The sequence below is a fragment of the Geotrypetes seraphini genome, chromosome 12 (genome assembly GCF_902459505.1).
Source record: "Geotrypetes seraphini chromosome 12, aGeoSer1.1, whole genome shotgun sequence".
NCBI lineage: Eukaryota > Metazoa > Chordata > Amphibia > Gymnophiona > Dermophiidae > Geotrypetes > Geotrypetes seraphini.
Genome location: NC_047095.1, coordinates 21,014,087 through 21,040,115, shown reverse-complemented (window position 1 = coordinate 21,040,115; position 26,029 = coordinate 21,014,087). Strand labels below are relative to the sequence as shown.

At 41.8% G+C, this 26,029-nt stretch overlaps 1 long non-coding RNA gene across 2 annotated transcripts in view; it reads left to right on the top strand.

Annotated features, from left to right (window-relative positions):
* The window catches only part of LOC117346895, a 112,693-nt gene that overhangs the window by 73,444 nt on the left and 13,220 nt on the right, over nt 1-26,029 (top strand). Inside the window, exons 2-3 of one of the 2 annotated variants that reach the window (XR_004536677.1) lie at nt 4,845-4,927; nt 5,545-5,633. This is a non-coding gene — a long non-coding RNA (uncharacterized LOC117346895). The remainder of the gene's footprint in view (nt 1-4,844; nt 4,928-5,544; nt 5,634-26,029) is intronic. The other variant, XR_004536678.1, reaches the window with a different exon arrangement.

The window sequence follows — 26,029 nt, the reverse complement described above, 5'->3', positions numbered from 1 at the left end:
AATGGCTGGGAGGGTTTTAACGGAGATTTCGGCAGTAGGAACCCAAGCACAGTACCGGGTAAAGCTTTGGATTCTTGCCCAGAAATAGCTAAGAAGAAAAAATTTAAAAAAATTTAAATTGAATCAGGTTGGGCAGACTGAATGGACCATTCGGGTCTTTATCTGCCGTCATCTACTATGTTACTATGTAATTCATCTATATTCTAAGGTCAAGAGCCAATAAATCGCCCAGTTTATTAGTTTTATACATATCTGAATAGCTTAACAGTTGGCCAAGTTGTTGCCTTAAGGAGCGACTGTTCCAATGCGAATACATCTTATTTCCTTTATAAGTAGCATGTTGATCGCATAAAGATGAAACACGAATTGCACAATGGGAAGAATAATACAAATAATAGTTACCAGATGTTAGGGTGTCATTGTATTTTTTTTTTTTTTTTTTGCATTGGAACTTGATTCAAGGTATATATGGATAGTTTCTTGTGGGTTTTATTTTATTTGAGTAGTGGGTGGGAGGGTGGGGAAAAATTTAATTGTAGTTAATGTCTGAAAGTTTATTGTGCTTGTCTTGTGATATTTTATGTATATGAATTACTTGTTGCAGAATTGTAGTTTGAAAATCTAATAAAGATATATTAAAAAAAAATTTTCAAGGCTATTACAATCTATCAGTAACAATACAAAATGAATTACCCCCCCTCCCTTCCAGTACATTCAATCAAGGGATATAACAAAGGAGATAACCCGCCCTCCCACCCTTCCCTGGATGTGTGCATAAATCTAAAGGAAATTAAAGGTAAAAGACAACTATACCGAAGTAACAAAAGTTGTTAATGGACCCCAAACTAATTTGAATAAATTATTATGCCCCAATATGTCATCTGGGTGTCATTGTAGACAATATGTTGAAACCTTCCGCCCAATGTGCAGCAGTAGCCAAAAAAGCAAACATGATGCTAGGAATTATTAGAAAAGGGATGGTAAACAAGACTAACCCCCTCTTCTACGAAACCGCGCTAGCGTTTTTTTAGCACAGAAAGCCATGCTGAATGGCTCGCACTACTCCCGACGCTCATTCGTAGAATAGGGGGTAAGAATGTTGTAATACCTCTATATCGCTCCATGGTACAACCTCACCTTGAGTATTGCATTCAGTTCTGGTCGCCTTATCTCAAAAAAGATATATCAGAACTAGAAAAGGTTCAAAGAAGAGTGACCAAGATGATAAAGGGGATGGAACTCCTCTCGAATGAGAAAAGACTAAAGAAGTTAGAGATCTTCAGCTTGGAAAAGAGACAGCTGAGGGGACATATCATTGAAGTCTACAAAATCCTGAGTGGTGTAGAGCAGGTTCAAGTGGATCAATTTTTTACTCCATCAAAAATTACAAACACTAGGGGACATGAGATGAAGTTACTTTTAAAACCAATAGGAGGAAATATTTTTTCACTCAGAGAATAGTTAAGCGCTGGAATGCATTTACAGAGTATGTGGTAAGAACAGTTAACATAGCTGGTTTTTAAAAAACTGTAAGGACAAGTTCCTGGAGGATAAGTCCATAATCTGCTACTGAGACAGACATGGGGGAAGCCACTGCTTGCCCTGGGTCAGTAGCATGGAATGTTGCTACTATTTGTTTTTTTGCCAGGTACTTGTGACCTGGATTGGCTGCAGTGAAGATGGGATATTGGACTAGATGGACCAGTACATAGTGATTAGAGAAAAATTTTCAAGTACCAAGAGGTAAAGAGACCAAAAAATGTGCATAAGGATGCAGAAATAATCTCGGCTGTATTGGGTACCACTGCTCTAATCAAAAAATTGCCAGTTACATTTCGATACTTTACCAGTGTAGCCTGGGTAAATATTATGCACTGAAGGTCAGAAGTAGTGCGTACATTCTCCATGACTGCAAGTAAATGGTATAAAAGTTTGGAAGTTTTGGAGTGCAGTGTTGTGTTTTTGTTGTGTTTTACACTTGGAGGTAATAATAAGGAAAACAATGGAGTGGGAACTTCTGACCTGTGTATGTGCTAAGCTGCCTCCACCTGGATTTCCAAGGGAACTGGAGGGCAAATGCTGACAATTTGGCACCTTTGAAACTGCTTTTGGTTTCCAGAAGCTACAGTAGTATATCACAAATTTTTTTTGTAGTTCAGGCACACTAACCAGAGCAAATGTTTTTCACGGCACATTATAATTGAAATTATAAAATTGCAAAGCCAACAAAAAATTTAATCTGAGAGTTATTTATTTAAAGTTCTTTAAATTGTGCATGGGTAACTGTAACTATGGTGAAACTAAAGTAGATAGACTTGCTAATCAAAGTGATGGATGAGCTTGTTTTTGATTGCAGATAAACTCAGAATGCGGCACAGTAGTTGACAAGCAAACACGCATTTCATCATCCACCATCTTCAGTTCTCTTTTTTTTCGATCTAATTTCTGACAGTTAAAAATCTAAGTTCGCAAAGATAAGAAGATCCAATGGTAACAGAGCCTTATTGCTTTGTTGCTCAAGTTAGGATAACTACAATTACTTGCCATTAGTTTTCAAGGACCAATCATGTCAAAGAATGATACTTATCTGGGCGGTTGTATACTTACGCACGCAGACACTCATAACATTGACAGACTCTTGCATACACAACATACATATCATCTATTCTAGTGTATGCTTATAAAGGGAATTTTTAAAAATAAAGTAAAATTCTGGAATCTCTTGTGGCACACCCGGAATCTCTTCGGAGCACACCACTGCGCCAAGGCACACAGTTTGAGAGACACTGAGCTACAGGGTAATGTGAAAAGCCAAGCCAGTTCTTGGGACTTCCTAGAAGGTGGTCTCAGAAATGTGACCTCACTCCAGAGGAGTCTTAAGCCTGACTCTGGGCTGGAAGTTTGTCATTTGGGCAGAACAAACCAACTGATCAAAACAGGAAACTCAAATTTAGGTCTATCTCACACAAATAGACCTGGACTTTTAAATTGCAGGAGAATCCATCCAACAAGGAGGATCCCAGTGTATCTGAACTACGGTACTTACATCTGATTGCACATAAGTTTGGAACTGTTGAAAGAAACTGTTATTGTGGCAGCGATCAGGCTAATTTTGGGTCTGAAGAAATTCGACCATGTAACTCCTTCCTACCGACTCCTGCATTGGCTACCGATGGAGGCATGTGTGAAGCTTAAATTTGGATGTTTCTGCTTTAACCCTTTCAGGACCATAAGGATCGTAGGCCAATTTTTGTGGTTTTGACGACATTTTTATGGTAAAAAGGGCTTGCAGATGCCAAAAAATTGATTTTTTTTGTGAAATATCATTATTTTTTAAAAAAAAATCAAACTTCTGGCTTATGGACAGTGTGGCAAGTGAATCTTCTCGTCAATCTGGCAACGACGCTAATGAATGAATGTCGGAACCAGTTTGTTTACATAAAGGCAGTATCATATGGAATCCGTACATATCAAATTTAGAACTGTAGACTATCCCAATCAAAATTTATAGGATTTTAAAGTTATGGGACAAATATGTCCCTTGGTCCTGAAAGGGTTAAGGTACTTTTCGGCCTAGCCCCCAGATATATAACTGACCTTTTCTCTTTCTCAACCAATCGACTTAAGAGAAGCTCAAACTTGAATTTTATTTCTCCACCGGTTAAAGGATGTAAATTTAAAAGACATCATCAACATCTCTTCACTTATCAGGCAGCATTATGGGGTAAAGGTCTGAAACAATTACTCATGCTTGCGAATACTTATGGGGAATTTAGGTGACACCTAAAAACATATTTGTCCCTAAAGTACTTAGGCAGCTACACTGAACAATCTTTCCCCACAATAACTGACCGCTAAATCTTAACTACTCAATCTATAACTTTTAATCATTGTAAACTGCATAGAACTTCACGGTCCTGCGGTATATAAACTGTTGTTATTATTATTATTGTTCAAGAAACTGCCTCTTCTACGTTCCAAGAAGAAGTAATGCCTATCTGTTTACCTACCCATCTCCAAAGGGTTGCATCTACAAAAGATTCCTTAACAAAACTCTCTCATTCCAAGCTCGCAGATGGACTGATTGCCTGACCACCCTCATCTCATCTGCCCCATCTTACTCATCCTTCAGGAAATCTCTCAAATCTTACCTCTTTGATAAATTCCTCCAACCCCTCCCTGCCCAATAACCAAATTCTACCCACCTCTCTCATCTGGCAGTATTCAGTCTCTTGCAACCCTTGCATGGTATCTTCCCTGTATAAATATCTTCGCTGTATATGCACAGTCTCTTGCATTGTTAACTGCTCTGAACTGTTTTGTGGCATTGCGGTATACAAAAATAAAGTTATTATTATTATTAAAGATTGAAGTTATTCTTTCAGCTGCCAGTGTGATCTGATTTCATTTAGAGGAGCGAGTGGAAGTCTGGTTCAAGCTTGCTGTGGAGTCCTTACCTTAAAGCCAGCTCCATCTCTGGTTTGCAGTTTTGAAAATGAGCATGTTTGGTACTGGATTTTTGTGTGTCTTCTGCAAAACGTCTTAACTTGGATTTGGACATCATATCAAAAATGCCCCTCCATAGGATCTCCAAACAAAGGCTCTCCTTGGCACAAGTATTAAGATTAGAACTAGCAATACATTTTAGAGATTGAGACTGCCCTCAAATATACTCTATCTTAGGAGTGAGGAATGTTGAATTTTTTAAAATTTTTGTAATAAATTTCATAGACAGAGATGCATTTATAGTTACTTTAATATGTTTTCTTGTATGATTTGATTCTCTTTGTAGAAGATTATGGTTTAAGATGTATATAACATTCTTATTTTTTTTTTAAAAAAAGGAGTGATGTATATTCTTGTCAAGGTGCGTGCATAACATACCTATCTGGAGATACTACCCCAACTGAAAGAACAGACTTTAACAGTAAGTAAATACCACAGTACTTTCCCTTTGCAGGGTTTGTTGTTCTGATTTTATGTTTTCTTTTGAGATTTTCTTTGCAAGATCCTGCAGTGGCATGCCTAGAGAATGTAGCAAAGATTGACAATATACAATGGCGGTTCTCCAAACAGGTTTGACATAAGTATTTGGCAGAATGGGTGGGATAGTGGTGCCAGCTTCTGGGTTTCTGGGGGTGGTAAAGAACAGCAGCAAAGTAGGTTCTGACAACCACATACACTCAAAGAATCATTAGCAATATTAATCACTGCTTTCCTATCTTCCATCACTGTTTTCATGTATACAAATAAACAGCCACATGAACTGCTTTGTTTCACAATAGGTTTTATTGTTTGTTTTAGATTTTAGGTTTTTTATTTTAAATAGTTCTTTCTGTTTAAATAGTTGTGACTTTCTGTCTCAAAGGATCTAAGTACATGACGTTAAGCTTGGTTCTCGGGCCTAGCCTGTACAAGAAAGCATAGGGAGTAAAATAGGGTGGGCCACACAGTATCAGACATTTAAGTGTTTGGAGGTAGGGTCAGAGGTCAGTTTGTTTGGCTCCTTCAACTAAAAAAGTGTTCTACTTCCCCTACTTCAAGAAACAGAATGGGAGGGAGAAGAGAAGAGCTGCTCTGAGTCTTGATCCAGCCGTTCCTCTCCTGTAGTGCATGGAACAGAAGGGGAGAAGGTGAGATTGAAGAAGACAGCAGAGCAAAGAATTTTATTTTTATCTGCATATTTCTGCTTCTAGTCTTTATTTAGTGAGGGTCTAGATAAGAAGAGATGAGAAGAAGGGGATAGATCTTCCCTTATAAAATTTGTAGCAAGACATAGAGGAAGTGTGGAGACCATATCATCCTGAGATCCAAGGCTACACGTTTTATTCTCCCGCACCTCAAGCCCGAACTTCCTCCAAAGTTAGCCAGGGTAACATTTATAGGTAGCGGTTCTATCAATGTCTGTTCTAGCTGAACCCATCGCTTATTAGGGTGTGTATCCCATTCTAGCAATGCCTTGAGCTGAGCAGCTTGATAGTAACATTAAAAAGTAGGGTACCCCCATCCCATTATGGACCCAATCCAAATACATTCTAGCTCTCCTAACCTATGGTGGCTTGTACTTCCAAATATATTGGAATGACTTTCTTTGCAATTGATGCAGAAAACATGTGGAAGTAGTCAACGGCAGGCTTGCAAATAGATACAAAAATTTGGAGAGGGCAATCATTTTAACAGCAATGATGTTCCCAATCCCTCCCATTGGCCTAGGTTTGCTAAAACCAAAGCCATAAGAAAGGGATAATTAAAAGAAAACAGTTTCGATAAATCTGCTGGTATATTAACTCCTGGATACTTAATAAAAGTGGATTTCCTTCAAAATTAAAACCGTGTTCCACAGCTCCCCAAGCTGATCCCACGGTATCGTAAGGTTAAGAATTTCTGACTTAGATACATTTAGGGCTCCTCTTATCAAGGCGCGCTATGGGGGTTAGCGCGTCAGACATTTCATCACACGCTAACCCCCGCGGCAGCCTAAAATCCTAACGCCTCGTCAATGGAGGCGTTAGGTACTAGCGCGGCAGGCGGTTTAACGTACTAGGCGTGTTAAACCGCTACCGTGCCTTTGTAAAGGGACCCCTTAGACAGAAGCCTAAAACTACCAAATGTTAATAATGTCTGTAATAATTCTGACAGGGGTATCTCTGGATTTGTTACCACAAATAACACATCATCAGCATATAGGAGTTGTTTATGTTCCTGAGTCCTGAGTTCCTTGTATCCTGTCATTATCCCTAACGTATTAAGCCAGTGGCCCCATAACCAATGCACAAATTAAAGGAGAAAGGGGTCAGCCTTGCCTTGTGCTGCGGCAAATCAGGAACAGATCTGTATATCCTCGATTTATCTGAAGGCATGCTACTGGATTTTTGTAAATAAGACAGCCAGGTCAGGAAATTTCCCTCAAAGCCAAATTTATGTCAAAGGCTTTCTCCATGTTAATGGTGAGAGTCACTGCTGGAGAAGGCCCCCACTGCACTGTCCAAATCAGGGTCAACAGGCACCGAATATTATCCATTGGTTGTCGCCCAGCCACAACGCCAGGCTGGTCCCCATACACCAAATCAGACAAATATTTTTGAAGCCAGGATTTTGGTCAGCAGCTTATAGTCAACCCCTAAGAGGGAAATCGGTCTGTAAGAAGCACATTGGGTGGGATCTTTCCCAGGCTTCAACAACAAGGGCAATGGCAAATCTTGTTCATCAAGAAGAGCATTAAACATATGTGTAAGTGGTTCTACAATTAAAGATGCTTTTTGATTCGGCAGCTGGGTAATGGCCCACAATACTTCTTCTGCTGCGATGAGATAGTTGTCCACTGCGCTCCAGGGTAAACTCAGGAGAGTAACTTCTTGCAAATATGCTGCTATATCAGAATCTGTGGCTTCCAACTCTGGAGTATAAAGCTGCTGGAAGAACAGCATAAAAGCCTGCCTAATTTCATCCCCATCCTTAACTAAATTCCCCTAGCACACATCCCCAAGATAAGACTACGTAATTGATGTGCCCGGCTTTATTACCCCATTCATAATACTCTTGCTTAGTCTGTAGCAAAGCCCAATGAATGTCTTCCACCTCCAAATTACGTAGTTCCTACCTCTTGGCCTCCATTAAAGCCCACAACTGTATAGAAGCAGGAGAGCTCTTTTGCTACTGCTTCAGAACCAATATATCTTTCTATAGAATATACTTCTGCTTTAGTGTAAACTTAGGTTTATAAGATATTTTAGAGATACAGTGGCCTCTCATCAGAGCTTTAAAGCCTTCCCATACATTTACTGCCACACTTCTCCTGTATCATTCAAAGCAAAATATTCATGAATATCTTTTTCCAAAAAGGGGAGCACCTGTGAATCAAGCAATAGCTGATTAAGTTTCCAGTAGCTATTCCTCCTCTGAAATGTAGAGGAAGATATTACCAATTTAACAGGCGTATGATCCAACTAATGCCGGGTTCATTGGTGACCACTTGAACCCTGCTACAGACAGCCCGTTCTAAAAACCACATATCTATTCTATTGTAGAACTGGTGAAGGGGAGATCGGGGGACCCACCAGGTGTGGCCTGCACACTCGGGCTCTGGGCGTTGGTGCAGAAGAAATTTTTCCTCATCAACTTTACATTAGGAATACTCCTATTCAGTGTGCTCTGGGTTTTTTGCCAGGGAGATTGACGACTATTTTTCATCAGTGGGCCAGGCAGGGCCTGTGGGTTTTGGGACAATTAGTGGTAGATAAACCCTTGTTGATACCATTCTCAGCTCTCCAGGAGGAGTATGGGTTGAGCATTTCTGATTTTTTGCCAACATAGAGACTTTATGTTACAGAAGGTTTACCTCATTGAGCAGCAGAGGATTTCCCCCTATTAAAACTTTTTCATATGGGTTTAGGATAGGGTCTCATTTCACGTTTTTATAAGACTCTCTTGCTGAGCACTCCAGTAAGAACATATAAATAGCCTTGCCGGGTCAGACCAATGGTCCATCAAGCCCAGTAGCCCGATCTCACGGTGGCCAATCCGGGTCACTAGTACCTGGCCAAAACCCAAGAAGTAGCAACATTCCATACTAACGATCCAGGGCAAGCAGTGGCTGGCCCCATGTCTTTCTCAATAACAGACTATGGACTTTTCCTCCAGGAAATTGTCCAAACCCTTCTTAAAACCTGCTACACTAGCTGCTCTTACCACAACCTCTAGCAATACGTTTTTATGAGGAAAAGTGGGAGTTTTGGATGAGGCAACATTGGGAACAGATTTATTGTATCTTGTTGAGAATCTCTATTTCATTAAGCAAAAATACTCTAATATCCATTGGAACCGTAATATGGATATTACCATTTTCCAATATTGACAAACTAAAAAGCAATCCTACCATATATGTGTAAATGTCCCCAACTGCCACATGCCCTTCAGCACAAGCCTGTAGGTGTTGTATACAAGCATAGTTACAAGATTCTCTACCAATGGTATTAAACTCCAGCTTGTATACAACAGGCTTGTGCTGAAGGGCATGCGGCAGTTGGGGACATTTACCCATATATGGTAGGATTGCTTTTTAGTTTGTCAATATTGGAAAATGGTAATATCCATATTACGGTTCCAATGGATATTAGAGTATTTTTGCTTAATGAAAGCCTGCCGACGCAGGATTCTGAGATTCAATGGCTTATCTCATTAGTGGCTATGGCAGCGCAAATATGTTTAGCTTCCTATTGGAAAAACGTGGAAGTATCCTCAAGAGAAAGTCTTCCACGATGTTGCAGAAAGAGGGTATAAGAAGTAGATTTCAGTTAGCTGAACGAAGGGTCCTAGATGGAGCGTAGGGAATTAGCACTCGAGAGAGATACATGGGGGCTATGGGAATTCTGTATTCCCATCTACAACCCCACTCGCACCCTCCGCTCAAAGTCAGAGATACGCCTATGCACCCCCCCCGGAAGATCCCTGCTCACAGAAACTGCCCACAAACGATCCTACAGCCACTTCATTCCACACCTTTGGAACCAACTCCCCCCCCAACTTAGACAACAGAACTCATTATTAACATTCCGTAAATCGGTAAAGACCCTCCTCTTCAACTAAAGATCTCCTCTGTCTTCTCCCCACCTTACGCCCCACCCCTCCACCCTCCTATCACCTCCCCAAACTCCAATATAACCCTCTCTTACTCTCTCCACTAACAAATTGTACCTAAACGCATATAACTTTCCTTAAACTAAACTACTGTATTTCCCCCTTCTCTCTTTCTGCTATACTCTCCCTGTATTTAATTCTCTCCAAAATCTATAAATCCAATCACTAAACCTGTTGTATTACTTATATGTCTAGTTACTCTCCACTGTGTATGTTCATTTGTAGACCGTTCTGAGCTACTGGGAGGACGGGATAAAAATCCAAATAAATAAATAAAATATTCTGCAGCAACAACATATAAATTTCATTTTCAATAGAAATATCCTAATTCAGCCCAGCTAATCAGCCATTTCAGAGATCACTTGACATATGGATTTACTTTTAATTTACATGTCTATGAATTTGCAGTCTTAAGCCCAAAAATCAGAGATGACATATTCATCAGACACAGTCACATGATTTCTGAAACATACCTGTATTAAGTATATAAAGTTGAATATTTGAAAGTATGCTGTTTTCCACAGTACTGCTCTGGGAGGCGTAAATATGGAGCCTTCATGAGTACTAAGTTTAATTATCAAAATATGGCAGATGGGGTGGTTTGGGTCTGAAAGTTAATTGCCTGGGGGGAGGGGTGGGTAGGCAAGGCTGAAAATATGCTTATTACCGTTGTACCAGACCTGTCTGTATATCATCCTTAGTTGCTGTCTACGCCCTGAAAGATACACCCCGGGCAACTATAACATCTGTATCTTCTGAGTTAGGCTTTGGAAATCTGCCATGTACAATTAGGTCATTTCTTAACAAAGTCATACAGTATATTGTTACGCAAGCAAGGCAGTTTAATGACATGTTGTATAAATGTTCATTAATATTGCGCAACGTGCCAAGTCATAACAAAGGAAAGAAAGAAGTGCATATCTTGCTGATGAAAAGAACTCAAATATCTGAAAGTATCACATTGTGGAGATTGTCTCTTTTGCTACATTGCCCAATCTAATTTGCCTTTCAGCATTTACAGTATATGTTCTTTATCATATCTTTTGGAAAGTATCTACTGGTTGTTGTTTCTGTATGATACATATGTCTTTATTTTGGGTTTTAATATTCTATTTATTCTCTACATGATTTCTGACATACGATATGGGTCTATATAATAAATTCAAGATTATATTTGTGGAAGCTATTTAACCCTGCAGGCCTGCAGTTCCTTAAATTATGTAGGGATATTTTTACCAAGTGGCATATCACCACTTAAAATCTATGGCCACGAAATGTGTTCAGGTGCCATGTACAAATTTCAAGCTTGGCGCACTGGGAACAAGTTTGGGGTGGAGAGTAGGCATGCCCTCTGTCAATCAACACATGGGCATTGGTGTACATTGACCAATTAGTGCAGGATTAGCACAGGAGACCTTAAGGCCATATTCTATAAATGGCATTTAACCATGCCTATGCACTGGCCTGCGTGGTCATCAATCAACCCTAGTAGTAGGGTTATCAGACATCCAGGAAAACCCAAACATGTCCTCTTTTTAGAGGACTGTCTGGGTTCCCAGACAGACTTTCTAAAACCCGACATTTGTCCGGGTTTTGGAAAGCCCCAACAAGCTCCGGCCGAATCTGGAGGGCCTTTGAGCATGTTCAGATGACGTCCAGGCCCTCCAGATGCGGATGGAGCTTATCCGGAAGAAAAGAGGAGGCTTTGTGGGAGCGAGGCTGGGGGCGGAACGGGGCAGAGCTGGAGGCGGAATAGGGCTCGACTGGAGTCGGAACAGGGCGGGGTCATATGTCTGGGGTTTCCCAGAGAAAAATATGGTGACCTAGCTAGGCATCCTATATAGAATCACACCTAGTGGCGCCTAAGCAGACTTATGCATTGCTAGGCATCGCAGAGGTAGGCGCCGCAACATTAGGTCAGGTATTAGCTGGCACAATTTACCAGCTCCTTTCTTAGATGCCTAATTACGCCTAAGTCTACCACACCTATTCTGTGCCCCATCCATGTACTGGCGTAGTAAGGGAAGGGCGGTTCGTCCTGGACGCCATCATGAGCGCCGGCACCCCTCCTCCTCTCCACTGCACACGCACCCCCTTCCCTTCCCCTGTATCTCTAGTTGTTCAGCAACTTTTAACTGGGCGGTGCAGCTGAATATTAGCTCTAACTGGCCAATGAAAAAATGGGCAGGTCAAGGGTGGCATTGAGGAGGATCCAGCATTTATGCCGGTGTAGACAATATTCAATGCTGGCACCCACAGAGGTAAGTGGGTGAATGGTGCTTAGCTATGTGGACCCCGGCTGAGTACTCGGGCTGGATTGGATAATGAAACGGATCCGTTCAGCTTTTATGGCAAAGTCTTGATCTGTAGGAATAATTTTGTAACTTTATCCCTTCACTCCCTTCGTATTCAGTTCTGTCTGTTCGTCTGTTCGTCTAACCCCTTTTCTTATTAGTTGCTTTTTTAATTTATATGTTGTATGCATATCTTGGATTTTAATGTTATTCGCTTAGTAAATTATGTTTAAGCGATTCATCAAATTTCTAATAAACTTGAAACTTACACTTAAATCCGTCGGAAAAATCTCACTCCTTGGCATGGTAAATCTCACTCTTTAGGACGGTCCACCCTTGACAACTCTGAAATATTTGGAAACTGAAAGTCTGGGGGAAGCGTGCTATGCAGATATGAGGCAGCTGCTTTTTCGACCGCTGGACCACGTTTGCAGGAAAGTTTGTCAGGGTTCTTATGTCTTGCAACAAAAGTGGTCCAGTTGAAGAAATTGTTGAAGACCCATTTGTTTTGTTCGCATATCCTTTGAGGTAAAGGGAGTGCAGGTACTGTTTTGGTCAAGTTTTGTTGTTTTGTATGAAAAGACACAATGTCTTTTCATGGATATTTTATTGTGATTCACTTAGTGTGTAGGCGGAATATAAATTAACAAAATAAAAATAAAAAAATAACTGAAGCAGGAACCTTGGAACGCTTCAGGAAAGATAATTTAGGAATATCATACTTAACGCCCCTCCCCCCTTTTACGAAGCCACGTTAGGCTTTTTTATCGCTGGCCATGGCAATATTAACTCCGATGCTCATAGAATTCCTATGTGTCTGTCGCAGCCGGCGATAAAATAAAAGCCCAACATGGCTTCATAAAAGGGAGCCTTAATGAGGAACCCAAACCCAATGAGATGAAAGTGAAATGAGATTATAGCTCAGCTGTATGACAGGAACCACTCAAATTAATTGGCAACAGAGCAAAGTCACACCTTTCTCGAGCAGGTATTACACTTACCTACATCACAGAATCTCAGAGATGCTTCAAGAAAAGGAAGATTTTGCAAGAGAGTGATTATATTCTCTTGGCATTTGGAGCACCTTTCAACACCTCTATTTTATTCCTATTGCGTAAGATCCCTACTGTGTACTTATTCTCCTTGCGAAAAGGAGAGGGAAGTGGTGGGGGTGTCTGGGTAGCATTCTGTTTCGGCAGGAGTTCTCCGCATGCGGGTAATAGGTTCTGTGAGCACTGGCATATTTACTTGACTGATAGCCAGTTGGTTGTGAAATAGGCTGATGAAAGGGTAACAGAAAAAAAAAAAGAAAGGAAGAGACCTAAAGAAATTAAGAACTGGAGATGTAAGCTGCACATAAAGAATGCGATAGTCTCTTACACGGCAAGTGTCTTAGAGAGCGCCGCTGGTCTTGCACAATTCTGCAAGCATGGTGGGAGCTTCAGAATTGAGCCCTTGTCTTGGAACCGTCTAGTCCAGTGTATCGCAAACTGTGTGCCGTGGCACACTAGTGTGCCTCCTGAGATTTCAGATGTGCCGCAAGACGCTGTGAAGGAGGAGAAATGCCGGTGCCGGCTAACTGTCTACAGAACGTGCCTCGCCTGTGGGCAATCAACCAGCGCCAGCATCTCTCCTTTTATCCATGTGTCTTTCCTGCCGACACCCTCCCCCCCTCCACTGGTGGCTCAGGGCCCGTCTGGAGGGCCTTTGCGCATGCGCGTGATGTCATTGTGCTAACAGCCAAGCACGTCCGGATGCCTTGAGGCGCAGTCACTATGTTTAGTGTGCCACGGGTGGGCAAAGTTTGTATGACACAGGTCTAGTCCCTGTGGAATCGTTATAGGAGAGAATGTACTGGGCAGAATTTGCAGTGGTAGCCCTAACAAAGGCACCGCTTACTCTCTTTTACCCCACCAGGATCCCATACCTCCCCGTGTGGATCTTAGAAGCTGTACGCCTGAGAATACAGCACTGGGGTGGGGGGTTAGCCAGCATGGTACATGCTAATCCAGGTGTAGGACCAGTCCTAGCCACCAGCCTAGCTGGGAAATAGGTGGCAACAAAGTTATTGTATTGAGCCTGTCGTGGCTGGGGTTGGAAAATTTGAGAATGGAGACTGTGAGTGAGGACTGATAGAGGGCCATGTAACAACTGTTGTTGCACTACATCAGGGGTCTCAAAGTCCCTCCTTGAGGGCTGCAATCCAGTCGGGTTTTCAGGATTTCCCCAATGACTATGCATGAGATCTATGTGCATGCACTGCTTTCAATGCATATTCATTAGGGAAATCCTGAAAACCCGACTGGATTGCGGCCCTTAAGGAGGGACTTTGAGATCCCTGCACTATATGTATCAGCTATCTTCTCCAAACTGCTGCTGCTAGACATCAGTAAAAAAATGGTCTGGCCTATACAGGTGACCCTGTTGGGTTTGGCCAAGGTCAGGATACTGATGACCGAGAACAACTGGCTCAGCAGATTGTCACTGCTCAAGGTGCTGTGCTGATCAAGAATGGGCTGGAAGTGCTCAACCTCAGCAGCAACTGCTTTGAGGAGGTGCTTAACCAGTTCCGTTGGGATAAGTGGCCGAAGAGTATCTCTGCCGATATTGAGAACCTGAGCAGATGTGATATGTAGAGGAGAAGGAGGAGCTGGGGTGGCACTTTTACTCCGTCTGCTGTACCATGCCAATGAAAGGTGTATGTTTAGCCTCAGAGGGGTCGTCAGCATGCCAGTGCAAGGCTAAATAGGCACTAGGGTCTTTACTGCATACACAGGACACAAGTTCAATCTGAAATTCAAAAGGCGCACTGGTGTATTCTCCCCTAAATATATCTATCTGTCTGAACCAGACACACAAGAAATGCCAAATGATAAAAGTATTTTGTAAATTAAAAACTGACATTATTTAATATATATTTCCATTCTAGTCTATGGAAATGTTCAACAGATAATTGTTGTAGCATCTTTAAAAAAAAATCTATTGCTGGAAGCCAGAGAGATGAATTTTGAGTTATATGGCAGTTACAAATGCCACAGAAAGCAAGGTGTCCACAGAGTAGGCAGTCTGAGGTATGGGCAGGGGTGTGAAGTGATAAACCTGGGGAACAAAAATATCCTAGAATGATGTGGTATGGTAGATGGTGATACTGGTTTTTGGGCTTGTCTGTTATTTTAAGCAAACTTACAGCACTTGATAGTCGGGAATATCTGCATTTGAACTTATGCCTGAATCCAATTTTAAATCAGTTTATACTAGGTCAGCTATCACCTCAATGTATGAATTGACCAAATGGGAAAGTAAGGCAGAACGGGAAAATTTACACACCAGTAAGACATGCTGAGCCAGCCCTGGGCTTATCCTCACTGTATCGATGGACTTGTAGTTACTGTATATTTAAGTTTATAATTGCAAAGGGCTAAATCTAGGACTGGTTCCACCTGTCCATGTGACAAGGCAGCTAGCAGCTGCACTCCTGAAACTGAATGTCAGGAAAGACTCGAGTGGCAGCTATGAATAGAGCAAATGAGAGAAAAGTGCACATGGCAGAGAGGAGTAGGGAAGGCTGGATGAATTGTTGCTGAATAGGCTTATCAAAACTATTTGAAATTTGGAGTAGTGGCGCAGTGGTTAAAGCTGCAGCCTCAGCGCCCTGGAGTTGTGGGTTCAAACCCACGCTGCTTCTTGTGACCCTGGGCAAGTCACTTAATCCTCCCATTGTCCCAGGTACATTAGATAGATTGTGATCCCGCAAGGACAGACAGGGAAAAATGCTTGAATAAATTCATGTAAACCGTTCTGAGCTCCCTTGGGAGAACAGTATAGAAAATTGAATAAATAAATAAATAAATAAATAAAAGGGGGGAGAGTATGAAAATGTTATGTAAACCAGGTCTAAAGAATCTTACTCATAAACCTGCAACAAGGGAGAGATATTCTTCCTGAAATGTGATGCATGCTGAGCAGCACAGCCAACAAGCTCTTCATATGCAGCTGCACAGTCTCTGCAGCAGTGCCATCCTCTTCCAAAGAGATTTCTATGCATATCAGTCCCATGCAGATTAATGATTATAATGACAGTGCTTGGTAACCTCTGTAGCAACAGTAGTAGGGAGAAGTAGGTTGGATGGAAGAAGGAATGATTGAGACTGTAAAGTAAGAAAAAGAACAGCAGAGCAAGAGGAATAATACAAGGGCTGGCCTGGAACTTCCTCTCCGACGTCAGAATTGACAAGGGGTGGGGGAGGCTTGTAGACCCGGCACTTAAGAACATAAGAACATAAGAAGTTGCCTCCGATGGGTCAGACCAGAGGTCTATCGCGTCCAGCAGTCCACACCCGCGGCGGCCCATCAGGTCCATGACCTATCAGTGGTCCCTGAACTCATCCTATAACCTATCACTACTTCTATCTGTACCCCTTAATCCCCTTCTCCTTCAGGAATTTATTCAAACCCACTTTGAATCCCTGTATTGTGTTCTGTTCAATCACAGCTTCCGGTAAAGCAGGGAGAAATTGGCGGTGGTGGCTTGGTGGGGGCAGGGAGAGAGAAAGACAGATAGATAGAAAGAAAGAAAGGGGGGCAGGGAGAGAGAGAGAAAAAGAAAGAAAGAAAGAAAGGGGCAGACAGAGAGAGAGAGAGAGAGAGAGAAAGAAAGACAGACAGACATAAAGAAATAAAGGGGGCAGGGAGAGAGAGAGAAAGACAGAAAGAAAGAAAGGGGGCAGGGAGAGAGAAAGACAGACAGAAAGAAAGAAAGGGGGCAGGGAGAGAGAGAAAGAAAGAAAGGGGGCAGGGAGAGAGAGAAAGAAAGAAAGGGGGCAGGGAGAGAGAGAAAGAAAGAAAGGGGGCAGAGAGAGAGGAAGAAAAAGTTGGATTCATGGAGGGACAGAGAAAGATGTTGGTTGGAGAATGGAATGATGGCTGGAGGAAAGAAAGCATGCAGGAGGCAGAAAGAAGAGAAGAAATATTAGATGTACAGGCAGAAGGAAGTGCAACCAGAGACTCATGAAATCACCAGACAACAAAGGTAGGAAAAATGATTTTATTTTCGATTCAGTGATCAAAATGTGTCTGTTTTGAGAATTTATATCTGCTGTCTATATTTTGCACTATGGCCCACTTTTACTAAACTGTGATAGCGTTTTTTAGCGCAGGGAGCCTATGAGCGTCAAGCAGGGGCGGATTAAAGGGTAGGCCCAGTAGGCAAGTGCCTAGGGCCCAAAAATATCAGGGGGGCCCAGGGCTGAATTTAGGGGAGGAGCAAACAGGCAGGGGGCCCCCGACTGCCTGGTGAGGATAGCTTCCCTCCCTCTCTCCCTCCCTCCCTCCCTCCCTTACAAGCAAACTGAGCTCAGGCCGCGGGGCTCTAATGCTGCACGCACCGGCTTCCCTTCTCTGAAACAGGAAGTGATGTCATCCCTGTTTTGGCGAAGAAGGAAAACCGGTGCATGCAACGTTAGAGCCCCGTAGCCTCAGTTCAGTTCGCTCTCTCACTGGCACGCTCCGGCCCCCAAGCGTGAGACACTTTTGTCAATATCAGATGCGTCCCGCACATCTCCCTCGCACGGCCACAGCAACATGATTCCGGACAGCTGAAGGAGCCCCACTCTGAGCCATCGCCTTTCCTCACAGTGCCTGTCCCCAAGGAGAGCGCCGCTCTCTCCACTCCCTTCTTCTTCCTCTCTCGCTCACTTTGCTCCCCAGAGCAGGAGAAGGCTCAAGTTGCTCGCGGACTGAAGGCAGATGCCCAGTTCTCTGAGTTTTTCCTGTTGTAAGACTTGTGCTTGGAGAATGTTTGGCCTTGTGTTTCTGTCCAAGATTACTGTTGCAGCGATTCATTGTGTAGCGCAAGGACTATGACAGATTTGGGGGGGAGGGAAGAGAAATGCTGATGCACCCAACTGGGGAGAGAGAGGGAAGGAGGGAAAAGGAAGAGAGATTCCAAGATCATGGGAGGGAAAGGAAGGAAAAGAGATACCAGACCATGGAGTGAGAGAGAAGGGAAGGAAGGAGAAAAGATGCCAGCTAATGGAGGGTGGAGGGAGAGATAAAAGAGAAAGAAAGGAGAGAGATGCCAGGTCATGGGGTTGAGTAGGAAGGAAAGGAGAAAAGAGAGATGCCAGAGCATAGGGGAAGGGGTGGAGACAGAAAAATGGAGAGGGGGTGAAGCTGAAATGAAAGGGGCACAAGACAGAAAGTTTATTAAAGGGACATAGAAAAACAGAAGATGGAATATGGAAGAGAGAGAGGGCGAACACTGGATGGAAAGGGCAAAGAGGGCAGTGGATGCAAGGGGCAATACAGAGAGAGTGAACAGTAGATGGAACTGTGGGGGAGAGAGGGGAGCAGATGCTGGAATGAAGTGTGCTTAAGGGCCCTCGAAGTGCCCTGGTGTCAGGAGCAGCACGGAGCATTTAGTGCAGCTATCTGCGCTAAAAACTGCTATTGCGGTTTAGTAAAAGGGGAGAGGTATATTTGTCTATTTTTGTATAGTTGCTACTGAGGTGACAATGCATATTTTAAAGTCATCTGCCTCAGTGGCGTACCTAGGGTATGTGGCACCCGGGGCCCATCATTTTTTGACACCCCCCCACCCACCCCCAATGTAAAATATATTTTTGTAATAACCATGAAACAGTATAAATGGTCAGAATAGAAACAGGGAGTGAAAATATTCTTTTATTGAACCTCATATATGTAACCATTATTCCAAACATAATATAACATAAATTATGTCTGAATTGTCATGACATCAGAAGTACATATGGAGTAGTTGCAGGTGATGCTTGGGACAGTTCTGATTGTGTTAGTTCGGTTTTATGTGTTTTTTGAATAGAAGGGTTTTTATTTCTTTTTTGAAGGTTTTGTAGTCTGTGGTCGAGGTCAATAGGTTGTAGAGTTGGGGGTCGAGTGGCTAGGAGGTTGTCGAACAGTTTTTTTCTTTTGACGTTTTTGGTTGGAGGGTGTGTGAATGGTGTGCGAGTTCTCCTATGTCTGGTTGAGGTGGATTTAATTATTTAGCTGAAGAAATTAGTTACCCCCCCCACCCCCCATTCCACACACATTAATTATCTTCCATTTTTGTTCCCATTATAAAAAACACTGATAAGTTCCCAGAAAAAAAATACATTAAAATAAGAAGTGAAACCAAAGGCCCCTACAAATGAGAACATAACATAAGAATAGCCTAACTGGGTCAGACCAATGTAATGTAATGTAATTTATTTCTTATATACCGCTACATCCGTTAGGTTCTAAGCGGTTTACAGAAAATATACATTAAAATTATAAGTAAGAAAGGTACTTAGAAATTCCCTTACTGTCCCGAAGGCTCACAATCTAACTAAAGTACCTAGAGAGTAATAAAGAAGTGAAAAGTAGAGATAGAGGAAAAATAAGAAAATAAACATTCTAACAAGACTGTATTGAACTATGTACTTTGGAAGGTAGAAGAGAGGAGAGAAAGGAATAGATGCAGAAGGAGGAACCGTTGAACAAAAGAATTCTGGAGAAATTTAAATGATAGAAATAGAACAAAACAAAAACAAGTAGCAAAACAATGAATAAGATTAAAAATAATTCATAAACTGGAAAAAAAAGAAAAATAAAAACATTGTCTTCAATCCACGGTTTCAGCTTCAGTGAATATTCTTTCATATTTCTTGATCAACATTAAGAGATTAGGCGCTAGAGACAGATAGAGAGACCATTTTTTTTTTATTTGGTTTTTGATGGGTTTTGTGTGATCCAGCCAGTGTGCAACTTGGGATGAATCCATGAACTGTAGGCCAAAATAATCAGTTTCCACAAGATCCAAATGGTATACAATCTGGTCAAACAACTCTTGCCCTTTTGCATGTTTCTGCAGCTCCACGTTCACGTCGGTGCCGTCCAGCTGCAGGACGTGGCAGGTCAGTGCCGCCTTGCAGTCGCCGGCAGCGGGGATGTGCACGGCGGCCCCCGCGCTCGCCACAGGCTGCGGGGAAGGGAGCGGCGGAAACCCAACTCCGGCCGCTGCGGGCACCACGCCGCCGCTGCCGCCGTCCAGCTCGTCCATCATGCCCAGTAGCCCATTCTCATGGTAGCCAATACAGGTCACTAGTACCTGGTCAAAACCCAAAGAGTAGCAACATTCCATGCTACCGATCCAGGGCAAGCAGACACTTCCCCCATGTCTTAATAACAGACTATGGACTTTTCCTCCAGGAATTTGTCCAAATCTTTCTTAAAACCAGCTATGCTATCTGCTTTTACCATAACTTCTGGCCACTTCATTTTTAAGCTTAGATCTTTCCTTACAAACAGAGACCTTGCTAGATGTCAAATACAGCACAAGGGAACTTCACAAGGACTTAGCTGTGCAGGAAATGTGAATCTCCTCATATACCCACCTATTGTGCAAAAATGTGGAAAGGTCTGTTTTTTTCTTTCGATCACTACATAGCCTAATGCCACACAAGCAGCACTGTTACAAAAGGTCAATGCTAAGGTTAACAAAGTTTCCTTCTTTGGACCACAAGGAGATACTGACAAACCACTGGAAGAGATCCCAAAACAACTACCTAGGCACAATACCCAAAGATCCACTCAGTGTGTGAACCAGTTGAGTGGAGTGGACTAACTGGGGGGTGGAAATGGGCCCAGAGTTTGCTCAGGAGAATTTCCCAGACCATCTCTTCCTCTCAACACATTGACACACTGCCGCCACCACCACTAGGAACACCTCACCAGGTAGGCCAGCAATGCTTATAAACTTTATAACCACAAAAAACGTAAAGGGAACAATACAAAGAAATTTTTGACACCTTTTTAAACCCGAAAGGTGCTCAGAATCCACAAGTGGATAGGAAAAAGCTTTAACCCTCTGTGTGAGGATGGCACAAAGGGAGTCACTACTGGGGAAAATCCGTAAGATGTAGGGATGTGACAGGAAAAAAAAAATCTGATTTTTATCCTGTGCCATAAATAATTTACACTCTTCAGAAATGAAATGGGAAACAAAATAAAATAAAAATTTGTAACTGCATGCCCTAACATGGTGTGCCACATGGCATTTTCACTTAGGGGACACTGCATGAATGTGAGAGAAGGTTTTGTGGTCTGATGATACGGAAGTGGAAACTAGAGAATGACACAGGGACATATTTGTCCCCGTCCCCGCAGAAACTCAATTTCCCCATCCCTGCCCCATTCCTGTAAGCTCTGCCTTAACCACACAAGCCTCGAACATGTATGATTTTAAAGTGTTTGAGGCTTGTGCAGATGAGGATGGAGCTTGCAGGAATGGGGCAGGGATGGGACGGGAAAATGAGTTCCCGTGGGGACAGGGGAGAAATTGTCCCCGTGTCAATCTCTAGTGGAAAATTTTTGATCTCGATGATATATGATATGTGTAATGTAAAAAAACCACAGCACATCATCCTGCGAATGAACACCATCTGTACAGTAAACCATATTGGGGATGGTAGCATTATGCTGTAGAGATGCTTTGGACCAAGAACAGTGAGGCTTGTGAAGATCAAGGGAAGGTTTGATGGGGAAAAGTACAGGCAAATCTCAGAGGACAATTTGTTCCAGGTGGCCACAGATCAAGGACTGGGAAGACAGTTTACCTTTCAGTAGGATAATGATTTTAACTACACAGGAAAGGAACAATGGCCTGGAGTGACCAGATTAGACCTCAGATCTTAATCTAATAGCAAATTTGTGGCAAGATTTAAATATTACAGTCCACAGACTATCTCTACTGCCTTTGGTGGTTGGGCAGAATCAAAGAGGAAGTGCAGATAGCAAGACACCTATTGAACCTCAATGGAGACAAAGGGCTTGTCTTAAACAAAGCATGGCAACCACTCATTCACAGGAAGTTTAGCTCAAAGAGGACTGCCACTGAAAACAAACATCGCCTCCCCCCCACCCCCCACTGAAGTTCGTCCAACACACTCTTTCCAGAACATGAAATTATTCTAATGGATTTTTTTTTTGGCCTCATTTACCTGCCAAAATTTTAATATATGACCAACAATCTTTCCTGCCTGCTAGAATCAAAAAACTGCTCCTATGAAACTACCTATCTCAGACTCCAGCCAATCACTTTTGAGAACCCATTATATAAAGAAAATCCTGCACAATGGCAGAAACCACTTATCTGGACATGGCACAACCTGAACAACTGCAATGATCACAAACCTTCTTTTCTAACTCTACTGCTTGAACAAGTAAAAGGTGGTGTTCAACATAGACAGAGCTTTATATTCAGCTGCTTTATATTCAGGAGATTACAAACTGTGGCCATGTTTGAAGAAAGACTGCACACACTCGATTGGTAAGAGATAACTCTATATCTTACCTATTTTCCATTTGAATAAGCTTATATCTGAACTAAACTATATCTGAAAAGGTTGGGCTTGAACTAGGTGTGTATTGAAACAAACCTCTTAAGTAACAACTTTTAGATAAAGTGCTTGCACGATGTCAAGCAGAGTATAATGTGTTTACATTTGAGAGGTCACCGGTGTTTGCAAGGTTTGAATGACTTTTTAAAAAAGCAAAAACTGAGAAGAGAGTTGGATTTTAAAAGTTTTGTATGTTTTGCAGTTCCCCTCGATCCTGAAGAAAAACATTGTTTGAAACATTCATGTTGGGAGAGGTGGCATTGATGAACATTTGAGAGCTAACCTCGAAGCTAAGTAATAAGATTAAATTAGAAGAAAAAGACATTAAGTAAGGAAATGAAGGAAACTAAAATGAAATACAATGAAGAAATAGTTATGGAATTATGAAATTAAGAATAAGTATGAAACTAAATAAATTTTAGAGTTTTGAGTAAATAAACAATAAAGTGGACTGATGAAGACAAGAAATTGCTGGGCATTATTCATAGTCCAGTTGATATCCGAAGGTCCATACAAATGAAAAAAATGAAGAATTAATATATACATATACATATATTATGAAGTATATGTTAGTATTAGACCAATAATCTCTTTACAGTGTATATGGGGCCGCAATATATAAACAGGCACCATATAGCTTTACAATATTAGAGATTTAAAAAGAGTACAGAGAATAGTTAGTGATTTAGAGAGAAGCAATATAGACAGAGAACACTCGTAAGATTAAGGGCTCCTTTTACAAAGGTGCATTAGGGCCTTAACTCGTGCAATACCGCGCGTTAACCGCTATCTCCTCCTCTTGAGCAGGCGGTAGTTTTTCGGGTAGCGCACACTAATCCAGTGCGTGCGCTAAAAACGCTACCGCACCTTTGTAAAAGGAGCACTAAGTAGGGTTATGATTACTCCTCTGGAAACTGGATGACCTGAAGTTGCTCTAAACAATTTAAATAGTATCTAGTAAAGTCTCATACCTGTTTGACCATAACCTCTGCAAAATTCATTCAACTCTTTTCTTTTTGCTCTATAACAATTACACGCTTGATGTGTTATTTAGAACAGATTTCTATATGCCTTGTAATAATACTCTTTTATATTTTAGTTTGTCAAAATCTCTTGTCAACTGGAAGCATTGTTGGGGGTGAACAATATGTTTAAGTACTCAAAACGTTCACAAACATGTTTGCATATTTGACAGGAACCCACATGTCTACGTTTGATGATTCTGACGTTCAATAATGTTCTGCTTATTAGGGGCTTTTTCTCTAGGAAAGCTGTTTCAACATGATTGTGACCCCTGTTTCAAAAGACTGAAATCTGAGTTCTGACATATAGTTATTTAGCTGCCAATATAGAAACACGATGGCAGATAAAGGCCAAATGGCTTATCCAGTCTTCATAAGAGACTCCATATGTTTGTCCCATGCTTTCTTTAATTCAGATGCAGTCTTTTTCTCCATCACCTCCACCAGAAGGCCGTTTCACGCACCCACCCCCCTTTCCGTAAGAAAGTATTTCCTTAGATTATTCCTGAGCCTTCATGCTTTTAACGTAATCCTATGCCCTCTCATTCTGATGTTTTCCTTAATTTGAAATAGACTCGCCTTTTGTACAGTAATAGTTTAAATGTCTCTGTCATATGTCCTTTCTGTTGACAAACAAGAATATTAATTTTGATATATTTTTAAATAAGGTCTTATTTTTCTATTCTTATTGTCACAGTATGTTTTAATTTTTAATAATTTTTAATATTGTACTTGAATGTTTTTAACAATTGTATTACTTCTATTATATAATTTTAGACTGTACGTAGATAATGTGTTCTATAAACTGTCCATGTGTTGAAATGTCTCAGTATTTTTCTTATTGTGAACTGCCCAGAACTATTGGTTGGGCAATATACAAGAAAATAAATTATTATTATTATTATACATATTGACGTTTATAAACCTGCCCCATATGCTTTATGATGGAGACCACTGCACAATTATACTGTATATACTTATAATGTGAGGGTGGTAAAAAAGCAAGTTAAACAAGTTAAACAATGTAGTCTCCTTCGAGGGCTATACACTTAGGGCTCCTTTTACGAAGGTGCGCTAGCGTTTTTATCGCACGCACTGGATTAGCGCGTGCTATAGCGCAGACTAGCCGAAAAGCTATCGCCTGCTCAAGAGGAGGCGGTAGCGGCTAACGCATATGGCATTTTAGCGCACGCTATTCCACACGTTAAGGCCATAACACACCTTTGTAAAAGGAGCCCCTAGTCCAGTGACTTTCCAGTTTTTTTCGTATTGTAGGAAAAATAGCTTACGAAAAAAATGGAAGCTTGCGGGCCAGTAGTTGTGGCCATTCATACTCTGATTCTTCACTCTCTCCTTAAAGCAGTGGTTCCCAACCCTGTCCTGGAGGAACACCAGGCCAATTGGGTTTTCAGGCTAGCCCTAATGAATATGCATGAAGCAAATTTGCATGCCTATCACTTCCATCATATGCAAATCTCTCTCATGCATATTCATTAGGGCTAGCCTGAAAACCCGATTGGCCTGGTGTTCCTCCAGGACAGGGTTGGGAATCACTGCCTTAAAGAATGACATGAAGATGGTTTCCCGTGGTTATCCGCAGGGACGGGAACGGTGATGAATTTTGTCACCGTGTCATTCTCTAATTCAACTCTAATGGTATATACAACCTTATTACCAACCGAGGGACCCGACACAGTCCGTGTTTCGGACAACAAACCTTCCTCGGGGGTCCGTGGTAGATAAGGTTTTGCAACAAACATCATTAAAGGAAAAAACAAGTGCCCGAACGAGTGTAGTGCTGGATTGTAAAAAGCATTGCAATCTCAATGGAAAAAGCATAGCAGTCAATTGGCAGTGCTCCAAGTCATTGGTGCCGGCACCCCAGGCATGCTCGGCTCTCATGCATGAGAACAGAGTGTGCCTCTGGTTTAGAGCACCGTCACTGACTGCCATGGATTTCTGATGGAGGGTAGAAAATGACACGAGGACAAATTTTTCACCGTCCCCGGGGGAACTCATTTTCCCGTCCCATCCCTGCGAGTTCTTTTCCTGTCTCTGCCCCCGTTCCTGCATGCTTTGCCCTCATCTGCACAAACCTCAAACAATTTAAAATCACAAAGTGTTCAAGGCTTGTATGGTTAAGGCAGAGCTTACACAGCACCATCACACGATACAGCGGCATGATCACTTCCTTCGTCCTTGTTGTATTAAGAAGGATATTACAACAAGGACGAAGGAAGTAATCATGCTGCTGTATCGTGTGATGGTGCTTTTTCCTTTAATCATGTTTTTCACACAGATGGGGGGGTGTCAAAAAATGATGGGCCCTGGGTGTCACATATGCTAGGTACGCCACTGCCTAAAACTATGCTGAGAGATGTCTATGGCACAGCTCAAAGGGGGATTTTGCCTTGCAACAGCGAGCTAGTGAAACCAGTGCATGTTGGTACAATGTACCTTCCCCTCTGACTGACTGGAAAGTTATCACTTTTTAAAAAATTTTATTATTAGCTCCCTTTAAAGTGAAATTGAGTAGAATACTTTGCAGCAGAAGAAAAAAATAATTGAAAATATGGATTGATGAAAAACTGATGTTGCTTTGCTCTAGCGGGAAAGAAGCTACACCTCTATTGAGTGACATTGCAGAGTTCCAAAACATAAAAATAAAATAACAACAAAA